Source organism: Dama dama, chromosome 11 (genome assembly GCF_033118175.1).
Source record: "Dama dama isolate Ldn47 chromosome 11, ASM3311817v1, whole genome shotgun sequence".
Taxonomy (NCBI): Eukaryota; Metazoa; Chordata; class Mammalia; order Artiodactyla; family Cervidae; genus Dama; species Dama dama.
The window spans coordinates 58,738,840-58,752,714 of record NC_083691.1 but is presented as its reverse complement, the minus strand read 5'-3'; the positions used below and the strand labels follow the sequence as shown (position 1 = coordinate 58,752,714).

The 13,875-nt window shown below is 45.8% G+C and overlaps 1 protein-coding gene across 3 annotated transcripts in view; it reads right to left on the bottom strand.

Moving 5' to 3' along the window:
• The window catches only part of NCK2 (NCK adaptor protein 2), a 113,033-nt gene that overhangs the window by 46,569 nt on the left and 52,589 nt on the right, over positions 1 to 13,875 (bottom strand). For all 3 annotated transcript variants that reach the window (XM_061155334.1, XM_061155332.1, XM_061155333.1), the window contains exon 2: positions 2,425 to 2,605. The gene's annotated coding sequence lies outside the window, so the exon portion shown is untranslated. The remainder of the gene's footprint in view (positions 1 to 2,424; positions 2,606 to 13,875) is intronic.

Below are 13,875 nucleotides of genomic sequence, written 5' to 3'. Positions count from 1 at the left end.
TTTTTTTTAATTTTTTTTTTTTAAGATTTTTTTATGAAAAGGAAACCTCCCAGGATTGGACATGAAACATCCAATGCCGTCCACTCACATAAGATCTGGAAGAGAAACCTAGGAATGGCTGTTCACTGCCCAGGAGGATGTAAGGCCAGAGAGAGCCAGTAATGTCCTGTGGGGAAGAGGGAGTCTCGGGGTCACTTATGGGGACACAGAAAGGAGAAGGGCTTGGATCAGCTGCTGAGATGGGCTCCAGGTTCTCAATTCCAAATCAGTACCTGACCTGGAAATCACAACGGATGCCCCGCCTCTTCCCCAAATAGGTGGGAGAGTCACTTGCTCCAAGGAAATAGCAAAGCAGAATTCACCATCTTACTCTAAGAAACACGACATATTGACTCCATGCTCTTCTGCTGGCCACACATCAAAGGGGAACATAACTGAAATCCAGGTGGTTCAAAAACAAAAAGGGGGTTGAGGAGAAAAAACCCGATTTACAAAAAGTTTAGTAGCAGTTTTAGACCAAATGAAAGAAAATTCTAATTTATATTAAAGTAAGAAATCTACAACACTCAAACCAAGAGATTTGGTAGTCCAAAGTCATGGGTTCAAGAATAGTTTAAACCCAAATTTATGGTTACCAAAGAGAAAAGGTCAGGGGGAGAAATAAATTAGGAGTCTGGGGTTGACATGTATACACTACTTAATATAAAAACAGATAATTAACAAGGGCCTACTGTATAGCACAGGAAACTTTACTCAATATTCTGTAATAACCTAACAAGGAAAAGAATTTGAAAAAGTATATGTGTGTATTTATGTAAGACTGAATCACTTTGTCGTACACCTGAAACACAGCATTGCGAATCAATCACACTCTCTAATGTAAAACAAATTGTTTTTAAAAAAGAATAGTATAAAGGAATTTGCGAATAATAGAAGCAAAATAAGACTTGGAAGGAAAGCTCATGAATTGGGTATCATTCCTCCACAAACCTAGACAGTGTGTTGAAAAGCAGAGACATCAGTTTGCTGACCAAGGTCTGTATTTGTCGAAGCTATGGTTTTCCCAGTAGTCATGTATGGGTGTGAGCATTGGACCACAGTGAAGGCTGAGCACTGCAGAACTGATGCTTTCAAACGGTGGTGCTGGAGAAGACTCTTGAGAGCCCCTTGGACAGCAAGGAGGTCAAAGCAGTCAATCCTGTGCGGTGCTGAGTCACTTCAGTTATGTTCAACTCTTTGCAACCCCATGGACTCCTCTGTCCATGGGGTTCTCCAGGGAAGAAGACTGGAATGGGTTGCCATGCCCTCCTCCAGGGGATCTTCCCAACCCAGGGATTGAACCCAGGTCTCCTGCATTGCAGGCAGATTCTTTACCATCTAAGCCACCAGGGAAGTCCAGTCAAGCCTAAAGGAAATCAATTCTGAAGATTCACTGGAAGGACTGAAGCTGAAGTTTAAACTCCAATATTTTGGCCACCTGATGAGAAAAGCCAACTTACTGGAAAAGACTCTGATGCTGGGAAAGACGGAAGGCAAAAGAAGAGGGTGACAAAGGATGAGATGGTGGGATGGTATCACCAACTCAATAGACATGAGTTTAAGCAAAATTCCGGGAGATGGTGAAAGACAGGGAAGCCTGGTGTGCTGCAATCCACAGGGTTGCAAAGAGTTGGACACAACTGAGTGAGTGAATAACAAACCTCCACTTAGGAGACAACACCCTGAAGGTGAATTGAATCTTCTCATAGAGCCCAGTCAGAGCCAGGACCCCAGAGGAACTGACCGCCAGCCAGCATCTTGTATCATCTAAATCAAATGGTCCAAAATCATGTTAGGGCTGAGAAACGCCTATTGTAGAGACATCCATTAGTCCAGTACCTGTTATTCTGGGAGCCCAGAATCTCAAGCCACAAGCTGTGTCACAAGTACGATTTTAACACACGAGAAGATTTCTCATAGGAATGCATAAACCCTCCCTCGGAACCCGTATCCATTTGATGTTTTGATGCAATCTTATCTTCCCAGCATCCAAGCTAGAATGAAGCCTCATGAGATGGAGCTCACCCTGAAGACAGCTCCTATGTATCCCGGACACCCATCCCCCGTGACACAGAGAAGGCCCATCTCCTACAAACACAAGACTACCTGTCCAGCCAGAAGCCCAGGCGCCAGGTATCTCACAGGTTGGAGGCACCCATGGTCCTGCCTCCTAGCTTACCTGCTGCCACCAGGCACCGAAGCAGGAACAGTGAGTCTAATTTCTGAACCACATCCCTTGGCAACTTACATTTTACAAGGCTCAACAAATAAGAGCTACATTTATTGCCGTTTTATTAACATAAAGCGTACTCCCAGTGCAACATGGGCATCTAAGGCGAAAGCAATCGCTCCTCCTGCCTGTCTCAGGCGGAAAGCCACACTCACCTTCGGCGCCCAGTTACGAGAGGTGACACGCAACGCAGAGCTCCTCAAAGGGTGAGTTCCTCAGCTGACTGCACCTGAAGTCACCAAGCTGCCAGAGTTCTCCAAATCCTCCTATCTAACTCAAATCTCAGCAGAGGGTGACGATCCAGAAAGTTGCTCGAAGAAAAGGAACGTAGGAAATCTGAAAAGAGACAGAAAACACCGTTTATCAGGGCAGCTTGCTTGTTGGATTTTAAGTTACTGCTTGAGAAATAACTGATTATTTCTTTGCCTGAAACCAATCCTTTTACTTGCTGTTGCTGTTGTTTAGTCACTCAGTTGTGTCCAACTCCTCGTGACCCCATGGGCTGGAGCCTGCTGGGCTCCTCTGTCCATGGGATTTCTCAGGCGAGAATAATGGAGTGGGTTGCCATTTCCTTCTCCAAATATCTTTAATAGACCCCAGGAAAAAATGTGCTTTATATTTACTGACCTCGACCCAAACAAAAACTCCTTTGCCCTGCTCTACCTTCCAGACCCTGGGTCAACATGGAGGCAGAGGGCAGGAGGGGACCCCCTTGGGGATAACCGAGGGACCCACACTCCCAGATCTCTTCTAGCCCCCTCCCCACAATACCGCTGCCCATGCCCTCCAAGCCTGCTGAAAACAAAAGAGCAGCTGCCAAGTAGAAATTCAAAAAGCCCATCTGGGAGCCTAATTAGGGAGAAGAATTGCAGAGCATGGATACCACATAGAGATTTCATCTCCTGCGCGGACCATTCACTGAGAAAGGCCCCGCCAGACCCACAGCTTCGTCCTTATCGGGATGAACACACACACACTCTCTCTCTCTTTCACTACTATATATAAAATAGATACTAACAAGGACCTACTGTATAGCACAAGGAACTCTACTCAATGCTCTAATGACATATATGGGAAAAGAATTTGAAAAAGAGAGGCTATACTGTATGCATATGTCGTATGTATGACTGAGTCACTTTGCTATACAACGGAAGCTAACACAACACTGTACATCAGCTCGACGCCAATAAAAATTTTTAAAAAGAAAATATCGCTACAGGAATCTGATGACAGCATCCTGGAAACCACAGAGGAGGAGCCGATAGAGGGGACCCACAGCCCCCTCCCTCCCGACTGTGGGACTTGGCTGTGGCCTCATGGCCCCCACACCTGGGTACCTATTTTCAGTCCTGATCTGTCCTTTGAGGGGACCCTGAGGCACTGTGGACTCCAAGGGGGTCCACTGGCATCTTTAATTATGCTTCAAACCCAGAAGGGATCTGTCCTGACCATTCACTTGGACTAGATCTATTAATTCATCAAACCATGATGATGACTCACAACATCATTAAACACCCCACAGAACATCATTAAACACCCCACAGAAGAGTCGAGTTCTATTTTAGTCAAATAGAAAAGGATAATTCAGGGAGGGTTTTCATAAAAATGTTATAAGGCAAGTTCATAAATGTTGATTAAAAAATGAATTCCACTTATGCATTCTCTGGTATTATTTCAAGGGTTTGGATGATTTTTGTTTTGTTTTAACGTAATGATTTAATGCAAGGAAAGGTACTGGGCAGACATATCGGGGATACGAGACCCGGACGAGATCTTAAATGTGCACCAGGATGGCGGCCTTCTCTCTGCTGAGTGTTTTCAGAAACAAGACAGAAAACAGATGCTTTGCTATCTGGACTCCAGACCTGACCAAGGATTCCAATTTCTCACTGTGGGCCTGACACATGCCACTTACTGGAGAAACCCACTGGCTAAACACAGCTGTGTCTGCAAACACCACCTCTTTATTAGTATTTTCAGGGGTTCTTCTGGATATAAGTTGTAGCTTTAAAGTTTTCATTGAAAAGTGAATGTGCCTGGAGTCAGAGCTCAAGCCAAGGCCCTTGGGCGTCTGGAGGGGGCTGGCTGAGTTGCCCATGTGCATGGTGCTCTCATGGTGTGTGTGATTTAATCCTCCCAACAACCTCCCGGGATAGATACTAATATTCACTTTGCCACAGGACTTAATGTTCTCAGAGAGGCAGAGACTCTCCTTAGCAGGCTTGGAGTGAGGAACACAGGCATCAAAGCTGAACCTACCACACCAGCAGCAAGCCTAGTGCCAGAGAATTTATCTTCCCTCCCAGTTCACCAGCGCCACAGCGTGTGTCTGGAAGTCTTGTCCTCTGACACTCGCTGTGGGCATCCACCTGGATGGCAGTGAAGGATCTGAGCCAGTGAAGGGGTTCCAACCAGAGCCTCCCTGGGAAAGATTGAGGGCAGGAGGAGAAGAGGGTAGCAGAGGATGAGATGGTTGGATGGCATCACTGACTCAATGGACATGAATTTGAGCCAACTCCAGAAGACAGTGGAGGAGCCTGGAGTGCTGCAGTCCATGGGGTCGCAAAGAGTCAGATGCAACTGAACAACAACAAAGATGGCCTGGTCACCTGAGATCCGAGTGTGTGAGATGGAGGGGTGGTGTTTTCTTCAAGAAAAGCATCTCATTGACCAAGCGTCAGTGCACGAACCACACACCTTCCTCAGAAGTGAACATAGACCAAGCTGCTCCCTTGCTGGGTTTCTATGAAGTCCACCCACTGCCACGTTTAATGTGGACTATTCAAAGCCTCTGTTAAAGATGAGCACTTCAGATCAGGTCTTCAGTACAACCTGTGATAGAATCCACCAGGAAAGCACACACTTTGTAGAAAATCACCTCTGACTGCAAACACTGCCAGGTTTAAGGTCACTGGAGCCAAGGTGGTCACTGGAGGACATTTCACAACCTGCTCAGGCAGGAGGGGACAGTGCAAGCTTGTCTTTAAAGGCATTTCCCCACAAGCACCACTTGCATCTCCCCACAGGAATTAAAGAGATGAGGACAGAGTAGAAGGAAATTAACACAAATACTAAATGCACCCCTTTGTCCACAATGATCTGGACCCCGATCATTCTACCATGGCAAAACCAAAGGACTATCTGAATTCTCTGCAATACTGAGGTTTTCTTTTTCTTGACTGTACTTTGAAAAGCCTGGGCCCAGCCTGGGGTTCTCCCCAGTCTCGGGGGGCATTCAGCTGGGACACCAGCGAGGGTGCTAGGGTCAGGTGGCTGCCCCCGAGCAGCCCTGCCTGTCCCCATGGGCCTGGCCTCCAGACACCCAAACCAGCTATCCCTGCCCCGCCTGAACTCCAGGTGCCCCATGGCACCTGCCCCAGCTTTTTTTCTGGGCCACCTGCGCGGTTTCCTCCAAATCTCAGTGGACATGGCCATTCAGGACTGGTGTCCATCACTGACAGGCTTCCCTGCAGTAGAGTCTTCAGGATTAATGAGAGGCTCATGACCTTCCACTGAGGCCAAAGCCTGGGCGCCCCCCCACTTTGGGCAGGATGGACATGCAGCCCTGCCTACTGCCCAGAGGACGTGAATCTCCTAAAGGCTTCCTGTGAAGACCAGCACTCTACCTCCCAACCCGCAGAAGCACAGAAGTGACTGGACAGGTCCCAGGGACACTGTGTTTGTTGCTCCACCTTCACCAAAGCCTCATCCACCTTTATGGCAGCCCAGACGACACACCTCATTGTCAGCTCAGGAACCAAACCACCATACCCTCAGGCCCAGAGCCAGGATTCAAACCCAGGCCCGCTTGACTGCAGAGCCCCACTGGACTCTTTCTCCCCACATGGATCACCACTAAAGGGCCAGAACCTCCAAACCGGGGCAAAGGTCATCTGTCACCACCATCAGTCTGGAGTGTCTGCCACGATGGGAGCCCAGCTTCTGCCTCTCAAATCAGGGAAGGATAGTGTCATAGTTTCTAAGACGCAAGTCCATGACCACACATGCCACCTTAATCTGAGAACAAACTTGTGGTTACCAGGGGGTGGGATGGGGGTAGATGGGGAGGTTGGGGTTAGCAGACATAAGCTTTTATCTATAGGATGGATAAACAACAAGGTCCTACTGTATAACACAGGGAATTATATTCAACATCCTGTGATTCAGACTTAGAGAATGAACTCATGGCTGCTGGAGGGAGGGATCGGGGGAAGGGATAGGTAGGGAATTGGGGATGGAAATGTCACACTGCTGTATTTAAAAGGGATAACCAACAAGGACCTACTGTATAGTACAAGGAATTCTGATCAGTGTTATGTGGCAGCCTGGATGGGAGGGGAGTTTGGGGGAGAAAGCATACATGTATATGTATGGCTGAGTCCCTTCACTGTCCACCTGAAACTATCATGACGTTGTTAATCAGCTCTACTCCAATATAAAATAAAAAGTTAAAAAAAAAACCTATGATAAACCATAATGGAAATGAATATAAAAAATAACGTATATATGTGTAAAACTGAGTCACTTTGCTATACAGCAGAAATTAACAAAACATTGCTAAATTAATAAATAAAATACATACATACATAAAAACAAAGGCACTATTTCTCTTAGATGTCAATACAGAAAAACATTTCTGAGTTACACTGTTTGACTGTTGAACACTGCACATAAGCTCAAGACTCTTGGATTATGCCAGATGAGTATCATGACAAACCTCATAGTACATGAGTATATGAGATAAACATGCAAAACACACCCAGTGAACTGCCCAGACCCCTAATCTGCAGGACAAGCGAAAGGCAATTATCTTTCTTCTTTTACTAAAAAGAAGAAAACAACACTAATGCTTCCAGGGACAGGACCGCACTTGCTCCTTTTTACCCCCTGCACAGTGGCCCTGCCAGTGCCCACTGCTGGCAGCCAGATGCAGGGTCCACATTTCAGAAAGTCCCACCGAATTTGGACTTTTACTCAAGATAAAACTGTCCTGAAAAGGAAACCACCAGATTTTTCTGCCATGGGCTGGAATCGATTTAAATGATAACACTGGTTATCAGTGGACTGCATCTGTGTTAGGATCACAAATTGATTAATGAAAATGGGGCAGAAAGAGCATGAATTTTTAACTCTGAACAGCCTCAAGAAGATACCACGTGGCTGGGGAGGTGTGGGGAGCAGGGTCACTGGTGAGATGTCGAGCTCTGAGGGTTCTGTGTTCTGAAATAATGCAGATATCTGCCTTCAAGTCTTCTAGAATGGAGAAGAGAACAAAACTGCCGGCAGTGGGTTGACCACACACCCCATGACCAAAAAAAGTGGCAGGAGTCGTGGGTCCCAGACCGGCTCAGCCCCCACATGCCCCTCCCACCTTGGTCCTGTTTCTCCATGTCCTCAGTTGTAATGAGGTCTCGATGCCCCTAATTTGTAGCCATGAGCTCAGCACACGGGAGTGGATTTGAGAATTACCCAAAATTGATGATGTGGAACCAAAAATGTATCAATACACTTATCTAAAACACCATGACAAGGAAGTCATAAGGCAAATCTTAATATGAACTTAAATTTTACGGTTACTGCCTCAGAATTCTCATAGATAGGAATGACATTAGTAACACCTGTTCTAACGCTTTTTAAGATTCTGTGTATATATTTGATGCTAGCCTCTTAATACAACAGTCCCCACCCTCCAAAAGGCATCATAGATGTTTCTCTGAAGCCATTTCCACTGATCCAAACCACAGTTTTCAGAATCAGCATACATGTAGGTGTGTGTGTACAACCCTATATACAACCCTATATACCTGTGTATATATACACATCTCATTGCCGTAACTGGATAGTCCAATTACACAAACTATTTTGCAAAGGGTCACCTGTATTCTTTACAAAGTGTCCACAGGATTTCATTGTTGTCCAGGTAATTACAACACAAATAAAAAGCATGTTGACCAAGATAAACCTTAAACACAAAATCACACTATTGAATAAAACCTCTTTTGTTGAAAAAGACAGAAGGAAGGAAAGACAGTAAAGAAGGAAGATATAGACACTGAATTCTCATCTGAGATAACTTAGACACACAGGTGATCTAAACGACATTTCTAACTGTATGTGGCTAATGGTTAAAAGAAATACTTTCAGAGAACAAATTCATGATCATGTCAATTGAATATGAATTTTAATATCATTGTGTTTTTAAAGTATATTTAGCTGCTTTTGAATATTCTGAAAATGGTCAACATGACTCACCCACATTTTCCCCAAATGCCAGATACTTTCCCACTTTTGTGCCTGTATGTCTACTTCCTCCACCATCCAGGAAGAGATTCACACCTGCAGTTTATCCAGCCAAAACCAACTCATCGTCCGGGAGAAATGAACCCAAATGTCCCCTCTTCTGGAACATTCTACAGGAATGTCCTCCATTCCTGCAGCAATTGCTCTTTTATAATCAAACCGTCCCCATTCAAAGGCAACAGAAGTGCCTCCAGGAAGGGACCTCCACATGCTGCCGTCCATATGGCTCAGCCACATGGCAGGTTCTAGACAGAATGACTCTTATCAGACATTCATCATCCAATAAACTTACACTTCCTCAGTGATTTCTATAGAATCTGCCACAGTGGTGCAAAAACCTAAGATCATGGCATGCAGTCCCATTACTTCATGGCAAATAGATGGGGATAAAGTGGAAACAGTGGAAAAACTACCTTCTTGGGCTAAAAAATCTCTGCAGCAATGAAGACACTTGCTCCTTGGAAAGAAAGCTATGACAAACCTAGACAGTGTATTAAAAGGCAAAGACATGACTTTGCCCTCAAAGGCCTGTACAGTCAAAGCTACGGTTTTTCCAGTAGTCATGTACAGATGTGAGAGCTGAACCTTAAAGAAGGCTGAACACCAAAAAATTGATGCTTTCAAACTGTGGTGCTGGAGAAGACTCTTGAGAGTCCCTTGGACTGCAAGGAGATCAAACCTGTCAAACCTAAAGGAAATCAACCCTGAATATTCATTGGAAGGACTGACGCTGAAGCTCCAACACTTTGGTCACCTGAGGCGAAGAGCCAATAGCCAACTCACTGGAAACGACTCTAATTCTGGGAAATATTGAAGACAAAAGGAGAAGGAGGCAGCAGAGGGTGAGACTGCTGGATTGCATCACTGACTTAACAGACATGAATTTGAGCAAACTCCGGGAGATAGTGAAGGACAGCGAAGCCTGGCGTGCTGCAGTGCATGGGGTTGCAGAGTCAGACATGACTTAGCGGCTGAACAACAATGGCACCATTCAGTGCTCTAGCGTTTAGAATCCTCTTCTCCCAAATTTCAAACCAAGAGACCCTGAATTCCTTACACACAGCCTGATCCAGCTCTTGAGTGTCAACACGGAGCCTTCAACACAAATCAGTGCACCCGTGCCAAAACCGAATGATGGTTCTGCTAACGAACCATATGTCTTCATTTTATTGCTATAAATTTATTTTTCTTGAGTATGTCATTGATCAAATAAACTAGCAAGAAGCCAATGAGAGAGACTGAATGAATCAAAGAGGACTTCAAAACTCTCAAGCTCAAAAATGTATAGATGACTTCCCATGGCAACGGCCCAATTAATGCCATCCATAAAGCCATTCAAATGCTGTGTCTGGGCTGAAATCCAATTAAGTCATTTCTGTCCGAATATCTCCAAAGAGCCTCCCGCTGAGCTCCAAGTGGAAATAAACATAAAAGCCAGATTAGCTGTGTAAGCACTTTCAGAGCTAAAACTCGACAAGAGCATGAAAATCTACATGCCCGGCCTTTCAACTGGGCACAGAGGAAACACATTTCAACGGCCACCTGGCAAAAAGAAAACCCACTTCCTCATGCAGCCAGGTTTCCTCCAACAGCCCTCATCCACTGTACACATCAAAGAAAGGCTGAGATCCACTCATTTACATGCACAGAGAAACGACGAACTGGGCTCCATGATGCCATTCTGTGCAGAGGAAACACTCAGGACATGATTTCAAGCCCTCTCAGAATTCACTGTTTCCCTGGCCTACTCCTTAAGGAGGATGCTTTGAAATCAGTAAATCCTGAAATTCACCACTGTCTCCATGCATGTAACTTGTTCCATGAAAACGTGGACACAAAGATAGAACAAAGTTAGGGAATGAGTTAAACCTCCACTGCACCCTGTGATTCATTATTCAAATTTATAGCTCAGCAAAAGACAGTATAGTAAAAAGCAGAGACATCACTTTGCTGACACAAGTCAGTATAGTCAAAGCTATGGTTTTTCCAGTGGTCATGTACAGACATGAGAACTGAATCATAAAGAAGGCTGAGCACCAAAGAATTGAAGCTTTTGATCTGTGGTGCTGGAGAAGATTCTTGAAAGTCCCTTGGACAGCAAAGAGATCAAACCAGTCAATCCTAAAGGAAATCAACCCTGAATAGTCAACAGAAGGACTGATCTTGAAGCTCCAATACTTTGGCCACTTGATGCCAAGAGCTGACTCACTGGAAAAGGCCCTGATGCTGGGAAAGATTGAGCGCAGGATGGCATCACTGACTCAATGGACCGTGAATCTGAGCCAACCCTGGGAGAGAGTGGAAGACAGGGAAGCCTGGAGTGCTATAGTATATGGGGTCGCAAAAAGTCAGACATGACCTAATGACTGAACAAAAAGACAAAAATTATCTTCAGATGATGTGGAAGAGCTGAAATAGGAGTGGTCTAACCACACATTTCAGAAATGGAAGCCCTGGAGAAGGAAATGGCAACCCACTCCAGTAATTTTGCCTGGGAAGTCCCATGGATAGAGGAGCCTGGTGGGCTACAGCCCATGAGGTCGCGAAGAGTCAGACACGACTTAGCGACTAAACAACAAAAAAGAAAAAAAAAAAAAAAAAAAGAAATGGAAGGGTTCCCCTTCCCTACTGCCTGTTCACTGCACACAGAACCCCCTGAGACCTGCTTAATCAGACCACCTGCAGCTGGTTATGACATCAGCCCCAGGTAAGAACAAAGGGATGCAAAGAGAAGAAGAGAAAGTGAGGAGGACAGAATCAAGAACACTTATCTCCAAACCCTCAGCATCTGAACACCAGGCCTGTCTGAAAGAAGGAGCACCCAGGTGATGAGGCTGGCCACACCTTCACATGTGACAAAGGACACAAGGACTCTCTTCCAGGAGACGCACAGCCCAGTGTACATCTTAGCAGCTGGGCACTGTGCGTGCGTGCTTAGTCACATCAGTCGTGTCCGACTCTCTGCGACCCCATGGACCACGGCCCGCCAGGCTCCTCTGTCCATGGGATTCTCCGGGCAAGAATACTGGAGTGGGTTGCCATTTCCTTCTCCAGTGATAAAGTATGAAGTGAGTGAAGGGAAGCCGCTCAGTCCTGTCCGACTCTTTGTGACCCCATGGACTGTAGCCCACCAGGCTCCTCCATCCATGGGATTTTCCAGGCAAGAGTACTGGAGTGGGTTGCCATTTCCTTCTCCAGCTGGGCACTGTAGAGACTGCCATTTAGCCTCAGACACCGGGTTTCCTTAGAGAGAGTATCAGTCACCTTGTTGATATAAATAAATGGAAGTCGCACTTATTCAATGGAAATGTGACATATATCTGCTCTGTGCAGACACTGTATATAAATAAGGCACAACACAGATGCCATCCTTCTTAGGGGATTCAGTCCAGGGAGGGACTGAGGTCAGACATGAGGTGACATGGCAGTGCTGCTTTATCTGATGCAAGAAAACTTGCCTAAAAAAAAATTCAGTTCAACTTTTCTAGATAACTTCTAAAATAGATGTGTCCCATCCAAAGTACCCATTGGTATCTGCTGCAGAATTTTAAAATCTCTAAAGGAGACAAGTGAGCAGTGTCTTATATGAACATAATAGTTTTACATAAAGGTGGTTTATGATGGACTAGAAAGCAGGTCTCATCTCTCCTTCCTGAGACTAACCTCCCAACAGTGAGAGGAGCTGCAAGGTCCTTTAGGGCCTCTTCAGCAAGCAAATCCTTCCTAAGTCAAAAAATGACAAGTTTCCTAAAAGTTCTCTCTTCTGGACAGACTTCAAGACAAATCACTCTGCAAGTATATCTGAAGCCCTCTGAGCACTATGTAGGGTGCTGGACATACAACAGACAAGACAGATGTAGGCTTCACCCCCACAAAGCAGACAGAGGAGTGGATGCTATGGGCCCAAGCGGGGACCTCAGGCCCCTGTGGGTCACCCTCCATCGTCTCTGCACATGACATGTGGCCTCAGCAGGGATGTCCACTGCAGAGAGTAGACATGCTGATGATGCTCTGGACATGAGAACACTGGCTGAGACTGCGTCCCCCAAAGGCAGCCTCACACCTGCGCGGCCCACCTGGCCCCTTACACTACACTTGGCAGGTGGCTTTCTGAGAGGAAGCAGAGACACGTGCCCCTGCTGACCCTCCTGGTCCACTCCTCCACATCACCTGCAGTCCAGCACTGCAGGTTCTCAAGAGTTCTCATTCTGCTTCAGGCCTGGACAACCCGCCCCCCTCCATCCACTCCTCACCTGCAAACCCCACACACCTGTCTCCAGGCCACCATCCACGCCATGGTACAGACCGTGACCAAGGGCAGGACGCACCTGACACCTTCCTCGGGGAGAATCAAACTAACAGCCCACACTGGGGACACCCATACTCCCAGCGATCACTCCCCACAATGGTCCTCCACCCAAGGGGACGGGCATGGCTCCACCGGGAATGCAGGCAGGACATGTCAAATGGACAGAAAGGACATGGCTGAGACGCTATCGGAGAGGAACAGCTTGATTAAACAGCACCAGACACTGAATGACAGGAAAGTCCCAGGTGGCTCAATGATAAAGAATCCACCTGCCAACGCATTAGATGCCAAGAGACACAGGTTCAATCCCTGGGTAGTGAATATCTCCTGGAGAAGGGAACAGCAACCCATGCCAGTATTCTTGCCTGGAGAATCCCATGGACAGAGGAGCTGTAGTTAAGCTGGTAGTTAGCTATTTCCAGAAAACTGGATGTACACACAAGCAGCAGCAGTCTTGCTCCAGTGAGGTCATGTGGGTGTCTGAGACAGGAGGAAGGTTTCCCTTGATGTTAGGTTTCAGTTGTCTTTAAAAAAAAAAATACATGCAGTAAAAATTTTCTAACAAAATAATAACAGTAAATAGAAGAAAACAAAACTTAACAAGGAGCTAACTTTCACCCCTTTGTCTTTCGCAGAATATGAAAATCCCACAGATACTTAAGTTCAAACATACATCTTCTGAAGGTAGGTGATAATTTAATCCTGGCTCTGAAATAGATGGATTACAACCGTAAATTAGTGAAAATGGGGTTGTAATGGGTTCTCCTAGGAAATGAACTGAATCAGATGAACACAACTAGTCACCCTGCAGGCAGCCCTGACCAAGGGTGATGAAACCACTCGGAAACCTGCAGTTTAGGCCAGAACCTTCAGCCAGTTATAAAACCATAAACTAACGAGTCTACACTACAACACTGAAAGGTTTTCAGTGCCAGATTTCTGAACTGGTTTTCTCTTCTAGAATGATCCTGTATCTTTTTTGTTGTGTTGTTGTGTT